General features: G+C 37.9%; 1 long non-coding RNA gene across 1 annotated transcript; it reads left to right on the top strand.

Annotated features, from left to right (window-relative positions):
* Positions 1–10,044: 10,044 nt before the first annotated feature.
* Positions 10,045–12,219, top strand: LOC134671150 (uncharacterized). Its single transcript, XR_010099192.1, has 3 exons — positions 10,045–10,170; positions 11,225–11,321; positions 12,197–12,219. It is a non-coding gene; the product is annotated as an uncharacterized LOC134671150 (long non-coding RNA).
* The last annotated feature ends 2,388 nt before the right edge of the window (positions 12,220–14,607 follow it).

The following is a 14,607-nucleotide window of genomic DNA, read 5'->3' as shown; positions in this document are numbered from 1 at the left end:
CTCATCGTCACCGTCATCCCACATAAGCGTTTTTTTACTTGCAAAATACTAAGCTCAGAATTACACTAGGTACTCATTCGCATGCTGCTTCATTGACAGGACTTTCACCTCTGATTTTCTCCTGTAACCAATTCTATATTTTCACTGTTTATCTTCTAACAACTGTAGGTAATTAAATTCCTCCTCTTCTTCCTCGCGTTATCCCGGCATTTTGCCACGGCTCACATAGGAGCCTGGGGTCCGCTTGACAACTAATCCCATGATTTGACGTAGGCACTAGTTTTTACGAAAGCGACTGCCATCTGACCTTCCAACCCAGAGGGGAAACTAGGCCTTATTGGAATTAGTCCGGTTTCCTCACGATGTTTTCCTTCACCGAAAAGCGACTAGTAAATATCAAATGATATTTCGTACATAAGTTCCGAAAAACTCATTGGTACGAGCCGGGGTTTGAACCCGCGACCTCCGGATTGCAAGTCGCACGTAGGTAATTAAATTAAATCACCATATATTTCAAGTCCAATAAGTTGAAGCTATCAGGTATCGTCGTTACTCTCTGACCCAGACGTCATCATCAGGGAGGCCGTTGTCAAGCAGTGGACGTATTTTGACTGAGATGATGATGATGATGTTAAAAACGAATCCTGGTCGTAAATTGTAACTGTTGTAGCTGCGATAATGAGCGGTTACGAATGTATTGTGTGGTAATCGCGAATCGTTTCACATGACCCGTCTAGTAAGTAAGTGATCTGTAGTACATTCGTTATTGTTAGTCATTTCGAAGTTTGCAGACTCTGCAATGAGATAAATATACAGATTACATTTTTTCTGTGCTGTATTATAAATTATTATTAATGATATCAGTCGATCTGATTTGTTTTTAGGACAAAAAAAAACTAATGTTACGTGCATCGTCTAGTACTAGTTATCAGTATCCCTGACAAAATATTTTTTTGAATAACCAACTAGTTTTCACAAAAGGCACTCAGACAAGGTTTTCACAAAGGGCTATCTAACGGAAAACTAAAACTAGTTAGAGTTAGACTAGGAATAACACGTTATGCACTAAAATCTGGTTTTTACGGTGGCATGTACAGATAATTAATATTATTCATTAATTAATTTAGGTTTTTCAAATTGGCGAAGTATGTCATCAAAGTACCTAAATCAAAAAGGAATGAAAAGGTTTGCATGAAGGTAGTCAATGAGCAGTTGTTAAGGAGGTCCTTGTGCAGAAGTGGGCGTCTTTTCGTTGAAACGATGATGATTATGACGATGTTAATACTCAATAACACTTCATGTGCCGAATTGCCGCAGCAGGAGGGAAAAAAATACTACGTCTGCTGGGCAACACGCCATCGCCCAATAAAACGTCCAGACATGTGGCGTCTGACCCACGAAGGATGTTATACAAATATCAAATTATTTTCCGAATGTTCATTTCCTTGTTTAATAACCTTTTCGACCCCGTGTCAAACACAAAAGCTGTCACTCGGATGCCATCGTCACCGAAGTGTCAAAACTAAAATTGAACTTTATATGCACGTTGGTCTATGTTGCTCTGCGGTCTGTGACCGATAATCCATCTTTGGCGTTGAACCTGCGGCGCGGATATATCGGTCATGGCGTCCAAAAGGTTAAAGGCGCTATTAAATGCTTTCAGTGTACAATGAATAATGAACTAAACCGCATTTAAAATAACTTAAATAACTTTATGCTGTACATAATTAAAATAAAACCACTAAGTTTGTTCTTTTTACCCGACTACGGCAACGCAAAAGGAGGGTTATGATTTTGACCGGTATGTATGTGGGTATGTATGTATGTATGTATGTATGTTCATCTGTTCCCCCATAACTTCTAAAGTACTTGTTATAATTTAACAAACGATGTGTCATTTGAATCGTCTTAATCGTCCGCTGGTTATAGGTTATATGGCGTCACAAAAAAATGAACACTGCGCCCTCTAGAGGTCATAAAGTCACGAACCAAAAAACTAAAATAAAGTAATGATGATGTGTTATACATCATTGGAAAGAGCTCAATTAGCACATTTCAAATATATAAATATGGTTAGCTTTTGCATCCGGCTTTGCTTGCATGCGCCAGATAAAACATTAATTTATCGGTTAGGTGATTCGAACTATGAATCTACAAGCGCTCTGGATTCTATCCGCGTGTTACGCGACTACGGCGATACAAGAAGGTTTTTGCAAAAGAAATTTGTTTGGCCGCTATACATGGTGTTTTTTTAATGTCCTACAACATTTTATAACGTGAATAGGTATAGAAGTCCTGATCAGCCAAAATGTATGAAACAGTCAATTTTTTACAAGATACGTACGCGTTCCGAAGCCGGGCACCTTCGGCGCCCTCGTACTAAAATTGTCGGGCGTAGCCCGACGTACGCGTTCTAGAGCCGGGCGCCTTCGGCGCCCTCATACTAAAAGAGTCGGACGGAGCCCGACGTACGCATTCCAAAGCCGGGCGCCTTCAGCGCCCTCAAACTAAAAGTGTCGGGCGTAGCCCGACGTACGCGTTCCAAAGCCGGGTGCCTTCGGCGCCCTCATACTAAAAGAGTCGGGCGGAGCCCGACGTACGCTTTCCAAAGCCGGGCGTTTTCGGCGCCCTCATACTAAAAGTGTCGAGCGTAACCCGACATACGCGTTCCAAAGCCGGGCGCCTTCGGCGCCCTAATACTAAAAGAGACGGGCGTAGCCCGACATACGCGTTTCAAAGCCGGGCGCCTTCGGCGCCCTCATACTAAAAGTGCGGGCGGAGCCCGCCGTACGCGTTGCAAAGCCGGGCGCCTTCCGCGCCCTCATACTAAAAGTGTCGGGCGTAGTCCGACGTACGCGTTCCAAAGCCGGGCGCCTTTGGCGCCCTCATACTAAAAGTGTCGTGCGTAGCCCGACGTACGCGTTCCAAAGCCGGGCGCCTTCGGCGCCCTCATACTAAAAGTGTCGAGCGTAACCTGACCAACGCGATCCAAAGACAGCCGCCATCGGCGCCCTCATAGGCACTAAAGGAGTCCGGCGTAACCCGATATAGGCGGCGCTCTGCGTGCATTTCTGTACTGAGGACGCCCTCGCAAAAGTAATATAAAGTGACTTCAAAAAGTTAGTAACGAAATCATGACCCCAAAATTAATTAAATAAAAAATAACTTCAAAAACTAAAACCCGACTACTGCAAATCGCGCTCTAAAAAGTATGAAACAAGATAGAATTCTTATCTAAAATTATCAAGCAGGAAATATTATAAATGTTACCATTTATTTTATATAAAAATACAACGTAATATAATTTACTGAATTTTTTATATATTCAGAGATTCAGAGGATAGCCGTGGTCGTATGCCACATTACTTTTATTTTAAGTTTATAATCGTGGCATACGACCACGGCGATCCTCTGAATCTAAACGCAGTAGTCGGGTTTTAGTTTTTGAACTTATTTTTTATCATAGCTCTCTATTCAGTAGAACGATAAACTAAGTGCATGTTGCACTACTACGAGTACTACGCTTGTCAAACTCACTTCTTTCTCACTTAGTGACAATTTCTTTTCTTATTTAGAAATTTGATGCTCAAAATTCTTTGCCGTGCTTTTTCTTTTCTACCTCAATAATTTTTCGTACGATAAATACTTATATAAAATTTTAGTGTAGGTAATTAATGGTATAATTTATTAAAATTGAAGATAAAATTCAAAATAAATCAGCGATTTTTTGTTCTTCCAATGAATTTTAAATTAGCAAATATACCGATCAAATAGGTAAAGGAGGAGCATTCATCATAGTATTTTGTATTGTTTTTACGAACGACTTTTAAATTGTATTGCTGTTTACTTTCCGCACTTTTTGTCATTATCATTTATCATAGATACATAAATATAGGTAGTAATAGGTACCTATGTTTAAAGTGGATAAGATACATGGCGACCCTAAGGTACTTCTAAAATAGGATACGTTGTACAGGTGTTTGGTAAAACTTTTTATTAAGAGGTACAGGTTATAAAGCGTTGCCGGCATTTAAAATAGGAGTACGCTCTTCTTGAAGGTTTGAAGGTCGTATCAGTTAGGAAATGCCGTTGGTAAATAAATAAGAATGATTGGTAATAATAAATCGGTTTTCAACTTAAATTACTTATGTACATATTTTCTATGTCACTTTATTACATACTCGCGTAATTACATACGAGGCCAAGCTATGCTCGGAAAACAGAATAAAAACTCAAAAAATGCGCGTTTTCTATTAACATACAAGCTGCAACTAATTAAAAAATTTCACAAATCCGTCTTAATTAAACAAAGTAATAATAAAATAGTGTGCAATCAAAAAAGGGATATGACTCTTCGACAAGTAGGAATAAATTAATACCTAAATTTAACAGCCAAATTTTATTTTGCCTGTAGTGTACCCTGTTCATAGATACTAATTTTGTAAATCTGTTTGACATGCTTTTTTTCTTTTGCGGTGCAATAATACCTAATTATTTTGCTTTACCACACTTGACTGAAAATAATTAATAATTGGGCGAACTTATTGAGTAAGTCATTGAACTAGAGACTCGTCATCTACACTTTTGAAAAAAACACCTGAAGGTGAGTCAGAAGTGACTTTGCGACCAGTAGTAACGCCGCAGACAGAATACGGAATGCAGCACGATTTTACTTTGCCGTCCTCACTTCGTGCCTCTATTTATTTGTGAATACACTAATTCCTACATATATCTTTGCTCATACTATAGCCAAGTAAGCTTAAGCTCCATTTAAACGGCAATTTAACTTAATTTAACTTGCATGCAATATTCGATTCGATACATGATACGATAATACCTCTTTCTGAAATTGTAAGTATACACTAAACATGAAAACTAGATGGAAATAGTATGGACATATCTATGACTAGTATTAGAAATAGAAATACATAGAAAATATTTATTTGGCGTAAAAACATACATTACGTACAACATTAAGTTAAATAAAGAAACATACACCAAATAGGATACTTATAAGCTATTTATATTTATGTTGTTATTTACTGTAAGGACTGTTCATTTTATTAAGCGGACACACAAAAAAGTATAAATTACATTTTTCTAATTCTGGAATAGCTTTATTTAGATAAATATTAATAAAAACGGAAACCAACGCAAAACATTTTAATATAAATATAGTATAATATAATAACATCGGTAAGATTTTCGTACTTTTACACGGTTGCGCCGTTCAAGTGCCTGCACATCAGTTTTTGACACTTTTTGACAAGTTGTAAACAACATTCATTTGAATTCTTTCAATGTTTTAGCTTCTCATCTACCCTTTTTTAAGCGGATCTTCACATTGGTCTAGTGCCACTCGATGGAGTGGAGTTCCGGGCAATTAGATGAGTTGACTTGTTTTTGAACGAAATCAATGTTTTTCAAATTCAGTAGCTTCACTTTCTGACCAGAATAGTGGGCACTTGCCAAATCAGGCCGAAATGAAGAGGTGACATTATGCGTCTGATAGACGGAAAGTACTCGTTATTAGATGCATTATTTTCTGTAAATGTCGCAACCAAAGTTCATGTCGCAAAATAGAACAAACTTTTTAAGGCCACAGGAACCAATTGCCTGCCAGACAAGGACTTTCTTCATGAATTGGTCAATTTTGATGTTACTCTCCTCGTCGAATATATGATCTTCTACAACGGCATGGTAGCATCAGGGCCATTGGTAACGTACTACAGCAACATTTTACGCATTTTCCGTTGTCCATTAATATGCTACGAAATTTATCTTAATGTAAAATGTAGTACAGTTTGACGCTTCTTTTTTTCGATTGCTTTCGCTGCTCTGTAATTCTTTTGTCCATTTTTTTCTTTTTATGGGTCCATTTATTGTACATACTTCTTATATTTTAATCTGTGCCTACTCTAACGCCTGCTGTCTTAGGAATTTCGCGAACCGATAAGTAATTTATTGATTTTAACAGCCGCATGACAATACTTTTGTTTCTGGATTGGCCGGGCCGCTTCTGTGCCGGGATTTTGTAAAATCTTCAAGCATATGATGCTCTCCAAATGTTTTAATTATTTTATTCACGTTTAACTTGGAAAATATGTACATATTTACGATTTTTCGCAGTGAATACTAGCCTGTGCATCTTTATTGCAGAACTAACTTGCTATGTTCCAAATTTGTTCGGTCCTTCGGGAAAAATATTTGACTATTATGGGAACAAATATGTAGCAATTGATAAATAAGGGATTGTTGATTATATTGTTATGAGCTGTACGTCAATTGATTTTAAATTCGCCGATTAAAAGAGGTGTAAGAGTGTCCGCTTAGTAAACTGAACAGTCCTTATTGAAATATCGATGAAAGTGGTCTGTTTGAATTGCACTTTAGTGTAATTATATTTTTTATTTTTCCATCGGTCAAATATTTCAGGACAACGTTGTACAACCATGCAGCCGTAATCATGTAACATGCAAAGCTACAAGCCATAAACTTGTAACCGTGCGTAAATCAGCCGCGAGCCGAACACCCGTGAACATGTCACACCGCCGTGACACGTAATAGAGCTATAACTCAAAATGTGCGCGTGCGGGGCTCATGTCACACCGCAGAGAGCCGGTATCGTATCGTGCACTAGTATTTGTTCAAACACGGGTGTTCACCCTTAAACAACTTTGGAGACCATTCAAAGAGACTTAAGGACGCAACTGGGGACCCAAGAGCTGGCAGTTAAGTACCTCGCTCAACGCTTCAGTCTGGCAGTTCAGCGGGGTAACGCAGCCAGCATCTTGGGGACTAACTAAAAATGCGCGTACATGTGACTCATGTCACACCGTAGAGAGCCGATACCGTATCGTGCACTAGTGTTTGAACACCCGTGAACATGTCACACCGCCGTGACACGTAATAGAGCTATAACTCAAAATATGCGCGTGCGGGGCTCATGTCACACCGCAGAGAGCCGGTACCGTGCACTAGGATTTGTTCAAACAAGGGTGTTCACCCGTGAACATGTTACTGCGCTGTGATGTGTGATGTGTAATAGAGCCATAACTCAAAATGCGCGTGCATATGACCGTAAAGGGTTTGTTCAAACACGGGTGTTCACCCTTGAACATGTCACTGCTCTATGACGTGTATAATAGAGCCATAAGAGTGAATTGCAAAAAAAAATTACATAGTTAAGCACCTGTAATTAGTCTAATGTTAATTGATTCCATTGTGTTACCACAGTTAAGCCATTTCTATTTAAGTAAGATGCATGAAAGTGTGTTAGCGTATTCTATATAGACTTATATGTGAACGAATTAAGTACAATAAATACAATACAATACAATTAACATACTTAATTTTCGTAACACAAATTAATCAATTAAGTTAAGACTAATCACAGCAGCTTCTTAACTGCGCGTTATTAATAACGTAAAATTTTTTTGCAATACATATGACTCATGTCACACCGTAGAGAGCCGGTACCGTGTCGTGCACTAGTGTTTGAACACCCGTGAAAATGTCACACCGCCGTGACAAGTTATAGAGCCATAACTCAAAACGCGCGCGTTAGGGCTCATGTCACACCGTAGAGAGCCGGCACTTTGCCATGCACAAGCAGATCCGAACACTGAGAACATAGGTACCTATATCATACCACCGTGACCACGCGTCAATCGTAGAATATTATTACCCTATGTACAAATTGGCTATGGCTATTCGTGTCACGACGTATCGAGCTGCCATTAGCTAATATACTCGTACATACTCAAAATGCCGAACAAAAAAAGTTTTATATTGCCGTGAATGGACACATCTTGGACACAGAACTCACATTACACTGTGCCGAGCTAACCAGAATACCAGTAGAAATGTTAAGGTTAGATCGGTATGTAATTAAACCAAGCTTAGTAACAAACTTATGCTTCAATTCCAGCGCTTGGCTCTACACCGTACTTTTCCCCCTAAAACATGACCGCTGGACGACGTATCGAGTTCGCTACGGTGTAACGGAAACCATCCCTTACTGCGGATGCAAAAGCGTGATTAGGATAGGATGCATCAGTTTAAATTTATATGAGACTAGTTGGTGCCTCGTAACTTAACTGGAACCTGGTTTTCAAAGGTGGATGGGTTTGGGCCACTATACATATGAGCACGGAACACATGAGTTTGTATTGTAATATTCCATGACTTAGCGAGTTCAACAATTGGAATGTTATCAAACAAATTATATTTGCCAGTTTATAGATAGGTACCTACGAGCAACTCCAAGGTTGTCACATTCGCGTTGTCAACCCAAAACATAAGGCTAGATTCACACGACGTTAATTTTTCCCGTATACCTACCGTATACGGGATTTTAAAGAAAACCGTAGTTACAGCAAAGTCATATTATGAATGATTTTGAAAGTTGCCATAAAAATTTTGCTGTCACTACGGTATTCCTTAAAATCCCGTATATGGTATATGGGAAATATTTACGCTGTGTGAACCTAGCCTAAAGGTAGATAGTTAAAATATTATTCTTTCCTTCTACAGTATTTATCTCAAAAGACAGCGTCGTATTTGGTAAGAACATGTTTCCTATAGTTATAATGATAGAGTCTGGCTACTGAAATTTTACCTAAATTATTGGCGGGAAATTCAAAAAATCTTGGGCTGGTCACACTTTGTGTAGTAGGAATTATAGTTTTGATACTAGACAATATCTTTGATATTCTGTGCACAAATAAGGTACCTAAGGAAATAAGCTAAATAAACGTTTAAGTGCACTCAAAGTCAGCTCACATAATTTCTACCACTATTTAAAGTACAGTCAACGACAAACACACATGTTTACGTTCCAATATTTAGATTTTATAGATATTTTTCAGAACTTTTAATTTATCCGTTTCTTTATACACTTGTCCTATTTATGAGATTCAGGCATTAATAAATTCACGTACTTAATCAAAGTAATCGGCAAATGTTAGAACTAGTACTTAAAGTATCAAAATATTTATAGAGCACCAACCTCGTATTTTGTTTACATTTGGTTAGAAGTTGTAAACATTGCACTTTTTCATTATACAACGCTACACGTCGACTTCGCACATTGTCGTAATTATTTACGAGCTTAAATAATAGTTTGTGAACCTCACTCAGCATAGAAATTATTAATAAATATAAACCCCATAAAAACCGCAAACAATTTGAATAAATGACATAAATCGACAACTGACTTTTAGCTTTTTTTCAAATCATAGACAATTGGTGATACAACAACGAAATATCTGTCAACAATTTTTGGCTAGCCAGACTCTATATGTAATTATTTTTTATATTATTATAATATCCTATAGTTGTCGACACAATAAATCAATGAGGTAACTAGCCGTTATTAATATCAGAAAAGTGATAACCTTTGGTTTTATTCTGATAGCTTTGATACCTAAGTTATACATTAAAATAGTATGTAGAATGTGTGATCGGGAGCGGCATTCCGTTTTTAAAACTCTGTTATTAATGTGATATGTGAGCATTTTCACTTAAAATGGTACCATTTCTTTTTTCGAAAATCCATCAACTTTTGGGTTATTTCTACTCAGGCCGCGTAGCCAACCTGCCAATCGCTAACGCTCCGTAGCGATCGAAACGCAAGCTCAACTGTCACTGTCGCATTTACTAGGAAGAGTGATAGCGAGACACAAAGTTTCGTTGTCGAAGCGATAGCGATTGTCACCTTGGCTAGGCCGGCGGAATCACAAGGACTATCGATTAAAAAAGGAAAAAAAAAGTGCCTCAAAAAAGTGACAGTTTTTGTAACGCATCTTCACATACATTTTGTCGAGAGAAAAATCATAATTTTATAATCTGAATGCCACAGCTCGGTTGAGAGATAATTATGCTCGTAGAGAAACAAATACATTGCTATCGCGCATTTGAAAGTCCGTCAACTGATGGCTAGTCTCTGAGTATACCAAAATATTTACTAATTTTAGTGCATTTATTACAATGAAAAAAACTTTGAATTTGTTCGTTTTGTTTGTGGCTTTCCTTGTATTGCTGCAGGCAGCATTTATGTGTGCATAATTCCATCAACCATAATATTATTATTGTTGAAATATTTAACAACTTTATTCGTTATGTTCCTGGCTATATTCTCATTGACGCGAGCTTCATTCGTGGATAACAGTAAGTTAAGTTTTAAATGTGTTAATAACTGGCATTTTCCCGCAACTTTGTTACTCACTAATTGCTTAAACTTTTCCGTTAATATTCACTCTAGGGATTTCCATATTTTATTTGTAATGAAAAACGATTGTAACTTGCCAACATAGTTAAACCGATTTTAGGTGAACGATAAAAATTCCATACTCTCTTTGGTAGCAATGCAAAGAAAAGAATATTCGAGATAAAAATCATAAGGTAAAATTCATTTTTCGCAAACATTGCACAGTACTGGGATTCTAGTCTCGATCGTTATTTTATATTATGAGTAATTAGAACTGAAGATACAATGATTTACAAAATAGTTATCAAATTATTATATTAAAGGAAAAATGGAAAACTTGGACAAGAACCGAACTTGCGACCTTGAACACCGGTCGGTCCTATCGCTTTTAACCAAGTGAGCTACCGAAGACGGCCTAGCCAAGGTTACAATCGCTATCGCTTCGACAACGAAAAGCATTATGTCTCTCTATCACTCTTCCACATTCGTGCGAAAGTGACAGTTGCGTTTCGATCGCTACGGAGCGTAAGCGATCGGCATCTTGGCTACGCGGCCTGACTAGAAGCGTGCGAATCTTTCCATTCCTTCCTTTTTGTGTACAAGCTATTAATATTAGAGCGCATAGCGACAGCAGCAACAAGAATATTCAATCTTAACTAAGTAAGTACTTATTTTTAAAATTTGTAGTCATCATCATCATTATCATCATATCAGCCAGAGGACGTCCACTACTGGACATAGGCCTCCCTCAAAGAGTGCCACAATGACCGGTCTTGCGCCACCCGCATTCAGCGGACTCCCGTGACCTTTACCATTCAGTCCACCTTGTGGGGAGTCTACCCACGCTGCGCCTTCCGGTACGATTGCAGTATCACTCGCAAATATGTTTGCTTATTTAAATTAGTTTAATTATTGTTTCCTTTTGCAGTCAAGCGTAAGAGCGCAAAAGCAGGGATCATAAACATATGAAGCCACCATAACAAAACTTTAAAAACAAATCTTATTACGTTTCAGCTGATGAACCTTGCATGCCATCAGTATGTAACAGTAGCTGTCGTCGAATGGGATGGGAGCTGGGATACTGCGTATCTGACAGAACCTGTGGCTGCACGTAAGTTTTACGGGTACCACAAAGGATACCCTCCTAAGGCCCATACAAATGAAAAATCCAAAATTTGCCAATAAAATTTGAGCCTAAAATGCAGGGAATAGAGTTGAGGTTGTTTTGTTTGAAAATTGAACGAAACAAAACAATTGCAACTCTATGCCTATTTTAATACGGTTTAAATTTCATCGAAATGATTAAGTATTTTATGTAGGACCTTGGGTCTTAGGAGGATATCCTCAATTTATTTATTAAAATCAAAGTTCATACAGCACACTTTTCAATTCCGATATGTTGATATTATGGGGTCGCCCAGTTACCTTAACCCTTTTTAGGCCACACTTATCTTGTGCGGAGTGTTATTGTAAACCTTATCGCAATGGGCGAAGGTTGATATTGAGCTGTATACCCGCGCGTCAGGCAACGCATTTAGCGGTCAAAGGGTGAATAATCTTCAACATTCCTGGGAGAAAAAGAGGAAAAGAGACAAAGAATAAGTACTGACTTTAGGTCAATTACGAAAAAGTGTCCTGTTTGTGTTGAGTCTTAATTTTTTTTTACGAAACAATGCATATTTTCTCTGGAACCAGGCTGATTCCTGGAGAATTTATAGGTAATTTTTCTCAAAATATTATAACCATGAATAACCATGAATAAATCATACCTTTCTTTTAAGGCACGGCGTTTAATATATGTACTAATCAGAACGGATATGATGGTCGTTCTTATCTACGTGACAGCATGATAAAACGGTGTCCGTCATTTTATATCCCGCGATGTTTAAAAGTGACAGATATTTTATCACGTGGATAAAACCATCCATAATACGCCTGCAGTGTACCTATTGTATCAAAAGACTGCATATTTTCTTTTTGTTTCAGGGGAACTCCACCAAAGAAATGAAGTCTATCAGAATATAAATATTATTAATGTTCAATCGGCGTAAATAAATGCTTTATTTTGTCTGTAATTATCATACGACAGATTGATGAAAGTGACTTTTTCATCGAACTAAATTAGTCCTGTAAGTAGGACCGTGAGACATAGGATGATACAAAACTGAAGCCTTGAAGCTCCAATAATCCAAAATCCACCTACTGTTAGCTAAAGAGTCAACCTATCTCAAACTCTAATACCGAAAGTGCATTAAGGTTTACTCCCAAATCAGCGCCCAACTAATTATCCAAACCATTATAACCCTTAATGACATACAAGCTAGGTAGAATTTTGCGCATAATTTGTTTGGATAGGCGTCCAATCTAATACGGAAGTACGCGGGGTAAGTTAAAAGTAATAAATTGCTCTTCACAGTACCGTCTCTGCAGTCTCTGCACCCTGGTGGTTTCAGGTTCGGAGCTACGAAGAGTTTCAAAGTGTTTGAAGGTGGCTAAATCGTTTTTAAATTAATTTTCCACCTGTTTAAAAAGAGCAGCAACACTCGATATGAAGGTATTTTAACGCATTCACTGCCATCGTACGCTACGCTTGTAGTCAATAGCGTAATTTTTCCGCTTTGTAGCGAAAAGCGTCTACAAACAGAGAATCTCCCTGGGGGTCGCTGACAGTGAATGTGTTAAGCACATACAAAGTAACAGGTAACAAACGCAAAGGAATTATAAATATTTAATTAAATATATTTTTATTACCTAAATTTATAAAATCAACAGACACTGGGTCAGGTAAAATTTCTTCTTCTCCTTCTTTTCCCCAACCATTAATATTCCCATTTATAGCTACTAAAGGAGTAATAAATAATGAAAATTTGTAAACTTCAGCTGCGTCTCCGTTTGCTGATTGCAGTAGAAAATTACGAAAAATACTTTTTTTTTCTCGGCGTTTAGGTGGCAATCACAATTTAATAACGGAGTAGCAGCTGACGTTTAGGAGATGACTGATATGTATAATATCCCTTAACCAATTTAGGAATTATCGCTTGAGAAGAACTTAATTGGTCCTAAAAATATATAGCTGCTGTGGGGCCTTACCATGATGTCCTTATTTAATTGCGATTCTGGTTCGAAACAGAATCGCAAAAAGGACACCATGGTAAGGCCCCTGGTCGTTAAAGTATCTTCTGCCATAAATAAAACACGGTTTGATAACAAAGCGGAATCCAAACGTACTTAAACTCAAATAGGCCTCCATGGTTGTGGATGCTAACGGTGTTGGCAGAGGGCGACACTTGCGCCGCGCGCACCATTCCGCTGCCCGCAGGCGTCGAGTCCGCAGCCTTATGTCATATTACCGTATCCATGAGACTTAGGCCTTCTCACCTCAGGTACGCACAATGAGTTCAAGCGAACTTCTCAACAGAGCTCAGACTATCTAGCGCTAGTTAAATCGTTTAATTGTTTTCGTTTGCGACTAACAAAACTTTTTACCGACTAAATTGGCAGCGAATTTTTCCGATTAGCCTTTTGACTGCAGTCGTTTGCAGTTTTTAAATGCAGCTGATTTAAAATAACAGCCGTCCTCGGAAAGTTTATACTTTACTGTTAGCTTCACGTAACTTATTATTTTTTGTTATTAGGTAAGATATTATATTATTGAATATAATTAGGTACAGTCAAGGAATTTAAATTCCGACCCATTTCGTACTTTGTCACAGTGACAATCAATATGAAAGCCGCTAGAGACCTCATACGGTTGTCACTGTGACAAAGTACGAAATGGGTCGGAATTTAAATTCCTTGACTGTACAATGAAAATTTTCATGATGGGTATCATAAAATACATGGAAGTTGTACTTATATAAGCTACATTTCATTATCAAGATTTTTTTTTTAAATTACCACACTACGAAGTAAGCATTAACCTCCGGCCCGGTAAAGTTACATCCAGCATCGGATTCTATGGTGCTCAAATTTTGATTAGAATAATATAAATTAATCAAATTAATCAAAATATATGAAAAATATTATTTTAGCCTGTAAAATTATGATTATTCATAACAAAAAGCCCCCATCGAACCCGTCCGACTGAACCTTGATTCAAAAGTGCTTAAGGCCATTGGGGAAATTTATTTCGCTCTCCGTTTAAGCCTTTTCATCATCCTAATAGGTTCTCCACAAAGGATCTAAACTCGAGAGCCAATACGCTTTACAATTTTATTGTTTGCTTCATTTTTGCAGGTGCTTGTGTGACTTGGGGCTTGGACAATGGGAGAGGCGGGTTTATGATCCTAGCGCATTTTTCATACATTGTGGTGGTGATTTTAACGGCGTTCGAGTAGTCTGTTGAGAGTTTAGGTGTGCGTTTTTTTAATCTGGAGGTCGTGTATTCTAAACACGCT

The sequence above is a fragment of the Cydia fagiglandana genome, chromosome 15 (genome assembly GCF_963556715.1).
Source record: "Cydia fagiglandana chromosome 15, ilCydFagi1.1, whole genome shotgun sequence".
Taxonomy (NCBI): Eukaryota; Metazoa; Arthropoda; class Insecta; order Lepidoptera; family Tortricidae; genus Cydia; species Cydia fagiglandana.
This window is presented reverse-complemented; position numbering and strand designations above follow the sequence as displayed.